Raw genomic sequence first — 6,865 nt, forward strand, 5'->3', positions numbered from 1 at the left:
GAAAAAATATCTGAAAAAATGCAAAAAAGGCGATTCTTTTTTGTATTATTTTTTATCATTGCAACACACAACATCGATTAATTTTTTTGCATAATATTGTAGAGCTTATCAAACTCTGCTACCGCACGAGTTTTCAAGTTCCTGGCCACCTAGGTTTCCGAGATATCGCAATGTCCTTCTCCTTTTCCGCCAAAGCGCCCCTCTTTTCAAATTTATTTTTTTAGGGGGTGCACATATTTGGGGTGAGGCCAAACTTCTCAACAAGTTTCGTTCCAGTCCCTCCATTAGTTTCCGAGAAACGTGCGGACAAGTTCATCGGTGAAAAAAGTACAAAAAACATTAGTCCCCGACACTTCGTGTTCGTGAACTTAATTAATAAGAAACAAGGTAAAAACGATAAGTCTCCGCCACTTCATGGTCGGCGACTTAATTATTAAAAATGAATTGAATTGTATGTATATTATACACGAAAATGCACTATAAAGGGTTTTACGCATTTAAACAAACACACGGTCCATTATTTTTATTGCCTTATAATGCATGTTAGGAAATGCTCATTTACTTGGCGTTAAGTGCGCGTTTTACGTGATTTTACTGAGTATTTCGCGTGAGTCAAAGTATCGTGTGTGAGGGAAACTTAAACGTTACCAGTAATCATCTGTAATTTACAAGTTATCACATGTAATAAGTAGTCATCGTAAATTATGACTTCAAGTAATCATATGTAATCGATTACTGGGTGAAAAAGTGGTGTAATCAGAATTACTTTTTTATGACATTTTGATTACATGATCCCAAAAAAATCTGAAAAAAAAAGTTTAAAAATATTAATATTTTAATTAATTTAAGCAACTGAAGATTGAGATGGGCCTTTACAAATTATTATTTAGTAGATAATAGTGGTGCACCTTTGTAATGTTTCCCGCTATTTGCATGCCACAGCAAATAGAGAATATACAATTGAAATGAATGTTTACGTAAAAAAAAGGATAAAACGAGAACAAGAGGCATTGATTTTCTGTCAGAGTGGAAAAGGCTGTGAGTTCTTTATTTTGAAACATAGACCAATGAGAGTCAATGTTACATCATTTTTCAAAGACCCTGATAAAGCAAAAACATTGTCTACTATACATGACAAATATGTTGTCGCACCAACAAAGCCCAAATCAACATTGCTTTTGTCTGTAAAACGTATCACATCCATTTTTAATCAGGATTGACGTAGACAATATCAGTAATAAGAGTAATCAAGGATATCAAAAGAATGCGGTTCAGGTCAAAGATCATACATTTAAAAGAAACATACAATAAAAGACATAAAATAACTAAAATAAAACATACAAAGTAACAAAAGTAAATAAGCAACTAGGACTTCACTGAAAACTGGGAAAATGGACCAGGTGCACCGGTAGCGGTCTTTGCTGTTATAGGAACATCCACCTAGTTGCTCATAAAAAGTCCAGTCCTCGGTTGACGACAGAGGAAAGACAAGCTATAACACGTTTTCATGGTATAGATCTATAATGGTAACGCAATATATATATATTTATCCTGCAATGATATTATTTGTTAAACGAATAAAGGTATACGGTTATTTTTTTGCTGTATCCGTACATTATCAGGTTATCGACATTCTGGCTCCTCCCACTCACTTGAAAGGCGGAACTACTTTTTTATGGTATGCGTAAATTGATCATGGCCACCACCATAGATACGATATAAACAAATTGCGATTGCGTATCCGGTTAATCTTTTTTTTTTGCTATTTTGTTTCGTTTTCACCTGAATGAAATAAAAGATTTTATGTAAACCAAATAATGATTTTGTTTGTATTTTTTTCACCGTCATATATATGGCAAATCCCAAATCTCGTTCAGATTTGATTCATTATCAGTTTGCAGACGACTTCCCCTGTCATTTCAGTCATGTCGGACTCGGAGCCAGAGTGCCCGTCACAATTTAACATAAACTGGTCCCCACTTAAAGAAATTGAAGCATTACAATATGATAAAACTCTTGAAGAGACAAATGACCAGGAAACTGTTATGGTCTTGGATTAATTACTGCATAAACACTAATTTCACCCCTGAACTCTACTGCCATATACCAAATAGAAACAAGTCAGCTTCCACCTTCCTCGTGAAATTCTTAAAATCGACTTTACAATATTAAAAATATTTGTATTTATTGTTCTTTTTACTTATTTGTCTCTTGGAATTAAATAAATTTTGATACATTGCTTATTTTCTTCAAACAGCTTTGACGGATTATATGGTGCGGGTTGAATTTCAATGTTTACTGAGTCATGCGCCATGCGTATTATTTTTTTTCTTCGGGTTTAACGATCGGGGCTCCTCAGGGGATATGCATTTTTTTTAAATGTACACACGCACAAAACTATTAATATAACAGGATAAAAACAATATAGGTTCATTGTCGAAAATTATTGAAGATATGTGTATTCGGCTTGGAACGGGGGAAATAGCTCGGCGGAGCCTCGCATTTCCTACCCGTTCCGTCCTCCTCGTAGGATTAATCTAGGGCTGTAACTTAGTACACGATGTATGGTAGTATGGGACAGTTCATCTAGGTGTTATTATGTAGGAGAGATGTATCAAATTAATGATGCATGTCACAACAAATCAATACTATACAACGTCTCAGAATGTGACGACTCTATTCACTACACTGCTCCATCGGATCAAATTGATACAGGGAAGATAACGTAAACTTATAGAAGGGTCTGACAAAGTCCCAACGATGTTCGAACTGTCAAATTTGCGAAGCAAATTTTTGTCCTTTTCCTCCGCGGGACTCGAACTCGTACCGCTGAGACATCTATGGCAACACCGCCTGCACTAAGTCTAGCGCCCTAGACCACTATCCTACATAATAACACCTAGATGAACTGTCCCGACAAGCATTATGATTTTTCATTCAATATTATCAGCTTTCCTTTCATGGCAACATCCCTTCAGTTCTTGCGTTTGGAGTTTTCATATCACAACTCATACGTTATACTAGAGCTTGCCGTTACTATGCCGACTTCTTTTTATCGCGCTAGATTTCTTGCTTTTAGGCTTCTGAAAAAGGGTTGTGTTGCTACAAGATTGAAGTCATCACTACAGAGATTTTATGGTCATCATCATGAATTCATGGATCATTAGTGTATCTATCTGATTTGTTCCACCAACTTGTCATAGGTTTGTTTTCCTCTTTCTACTACCCGGACTTGACTTTTTCATGAAATAAACTACTCGGCGGGTGTTTCTAGGAAAGCAGAGGGCGTTTACTTTACCTGGTCAATGCTCCCAGTTTTTAGTGACGTCCGAATTGCTTATTCACTTTTGTAACTTTGTATGTACCATTTTACTTATCTTGTGTCTTTTGTTGTGTTCGTCTGTTTTCCATTTGTAGTCTTGGGCCATGGATTACATTCCTTTGATTTCCACTGGAATCTTGGTTCCCTTGATTATCCTTTTTGGCCCTTGTTTGTTTTTGCTACCAGTTATATGTTCTGTTATTTTGCAGTGAATTCTTCCTGTCTTTATTATGACATTGTAGCGCGTTCCAGAATAAAAAGATGTCAGTTTCGTAAATATTGTTCAAATTTTCTACTTCGAATAATTTTTTACTAAGTTTAAACTAAGTTAAGCGTAATTGCGTTTAAGAATACGTTTCAATTGAAGGTCAAATGCTTAAGTAAATTGAGCTTAAGCCCAAGTCACAATATTTCGTGGATTTAATCCAAAATTTGCTTAAATCATAGTACTAATCACCATCACGAATAAAGGGAAAACCTACTTGTTGCAATCAATTCAACAAGTACAATACGAGTGGAAAACGCCGAATTACAAATACAACACATGTGTACATTAGCATAGTCTATATGCAGGTTCAGTACACATGTGCCCATAAAGAAAGCGATTATATTACGAAATTCAATAAGTGTAAACGTACACTTTCAAGTAAGTTTTTAAAGACCCCGACAACAAAAGTAGTAAAATCCATTTTTACAGAACAATGACACTCCTTCAAAATAAACTTAAAGTCAAATAACGACACGAAGACATATCAATGACCACTATTGACACTGATGTGGGAAAATGGTTGAAAAGTTTCATAGTTGTATTTGTAAAAAAAAATAATCTAATTAGCATCTGTAGTTTTCGTGTACTATGATTGGTTGTTTACCTTTGACATTTTTGTTACAACAACGTAAATTTCGTGTATATGTTGTAACTATTGTTATTAAACATGAATGTCATCGTTTCGATACAATGTAAACATTTACATAACTTAGCAAAGTAAGGTTGTAAAACAATTTTTTTTTAAATTAATTTTGTTCATTTGCAACATTGAATAACCAGAGAAAATATGGTTATAATAGTTCCTAATTACTTCAAATTTTACAAAAGACAATAATGTCATTGTTTCGGTTAAATGCGATTATTTGAACGTCAATTGCATAGTTGAAAGTCTTAGAGAAGAACAAAGATTTTAGTTAATTAAAGACACCTGACTATAAGTATGCTATTCTTAGATAAGAATTATTTTTATCATGTCAGATTGTGTATTGTAAGATTAAACACGATCACGGTTTTAAGCACTGCACAATCGGACATAAGATAACGAATCTTATTTTGGGATAAATTCCTAACAATCTATTCAGACTTTATTCTAGTATTGCTATTTTTATTTCGTTTCAATAGTGCAAATTGCGAATGATTTTTTCCAAGAGTATAAATGAGATATTCTCAGGAATTCCACTAACTCTATTAATTTAATGCAAAGTTATTAATACAGTCATTGTGCTTATTGTGAAAAAGCCTGGGAATCTCCCCCTATAATTTTTTTTAATTTTTCGTTTATTTTAAAAACGTTATGAAGTTTTTACAAATCTAAATATAATACCATATGGACACTTATAATCTCAGCATTAGGATGCGACCGACCGTAAATACCATGAATAATAGCCTAGAGGTTACAGACCACCAATTCAACCAATGAGCATTTGGAACGTACGCAAAAATAGTCCTACGCAGAAATTACCCCTGTTCCTCATAGTGCTGTGAAAAAAGTTCTCATCTTATTTAAAAAATTTAAACAGTTTCTGACAGGAAAACCATTTCTGTACATTTTATAGGTGCATTTTGCTTCTTGTGATGTGAAGCCTAATCTCCACAATGATTTTTAAATATACCCCTATCTTGTGAAAACACTGGGATTTCCCATGCTATTTATAGACCCTTCACTTCCGGTGACCAGTACTTCACTGCAAGTCTGCTAACCCCACATGCCATTCTGAGGATTGTGAGTTGACATATGTAGAATCATGCTGATATATAGTCCTCTGCAGGTTAAAGTTAAGGTAAAGTCCAGAGAAGTCATTGAATATTGTGAAATTAGCATAGAAGCCTATGGGAAGTGGAATTAGTGGTTTTTAGCCTTAAGCTGAAGCCATGGCAAAATGAAAAGTTTCTTGAAATAGCTTTAAACTACTTGAAGATCTTGTTAACTTTGCCATGAGAGGAATACACTACAAAAATCCTTCAAAATATGCATTTTTTTTTAAGTTATAGGTCCAAATTATGGAAAATTGGTCTTTTTGGCTGATTTTTATGTCCTATCTTGTAAAAAGTGTAGAAAATTTAGTAAAAATATCAAATATTAAACTTTGAGGGCTATATTTACCTAAATATGGTGGTAATAAGCACTTGAAATCAAGTTTTGTGTAGATTTGAGCAAAAATTAGGTTAGAAATGAGGAAAAACTCACTTTCATTACTGCGGTTAAGGCCATATAAGCATTCCCCTATGGCAACATGGAAAATCCATTATTGAGCACTTTTTTTGCTTTAGGTGCCCTTTACTGGTCATGTTGTAATGTAAAAACACTGTATTTACAAATTTAAAGCCAAATATATCACCTTTTGTGAAAATTTAAAGATTTAGGATTTTTGACATGTGATCAAGAAAAAGGGGGAGGCATGTCAGAAATAAATTTTTAAAAATAGACCAATTTCTCAGAAAATGATTACTGTTAAAACTATTTCTTCATTAATATTGTTAAAAAACAAGTTCTGATTGATATTTTTTATTTGAAAAGTCAGAAAAAGTTCTTTGCAAATATTTAATGCATTTAAGGATGGTAAAATATTGTCACTTTTTTGCTCGCACAACTTGGTTACCCTATATTTGAAAATCAAATATTTAAAAAAGTGCTTGTCACATTTCACTGAAACTTTGCAAATGCATTCAGTATGTGTGTAGAAAGATACCTGTATAGTGATTTATTTTTTCTAAGACAAAAAGTGACTCTTTAGGTTACAGACCACCAATTCAACCAATGAGCATTTGGAACGTACGCAAAAATAGTCCTACGCAGAAATTACCCCTGTTCCTCATAGTGCTGTGAAAAAAGTTCTCATCTTATTTAAAAAATTTAAACAGTTTCTGACAGGAAAACCATTTCTGTACATTTTATAGGTGCATTTTGCTTCTTGTGATGTGAAGCCTAATCTCCACAATGATTTTTAAATATACCCCTATCTTGTGAAAACACTGGGATTTCCCATGCTATTTATAGACCCTTCACTTCCGGTGACCAGTACTTCACTGCAAGTCTGCTAACCCCACATGCCATTCTGAGGATTGTGAGCTGACATATGTAGAATCATGCTGATATATAGTCCTCTGCAGGTTAAAGTTAAGGTAAAGTCCAGAGAAGCCATTGAATATTGTGAAATTAGCATAGAAGCCTATGGGAAGTGGAATTAGTGGTTTTTAGCCTAGACATGAACTGTTCTACAGAAAATCTAAAATGACCAGAAGATCAAATGTCAAGGTCGGTAAATCAAGCCAAC

The sequence above is a fragment of the Perna viridis genome, chromosome 9 (genome assembly GCF_037379345.1).
Source record: "Perna viridis isolate PV_CMFRI_1.1 ecotype Kerala chromosome 9, ASM3737934v1, whole genome shotgun sequence".
Taxonomy (NCBI): Eukaryota; Metazoa; Mollusca; class Bivalvia; order Mytilida; family Mytilidae; genus Perna; species Perna viridis.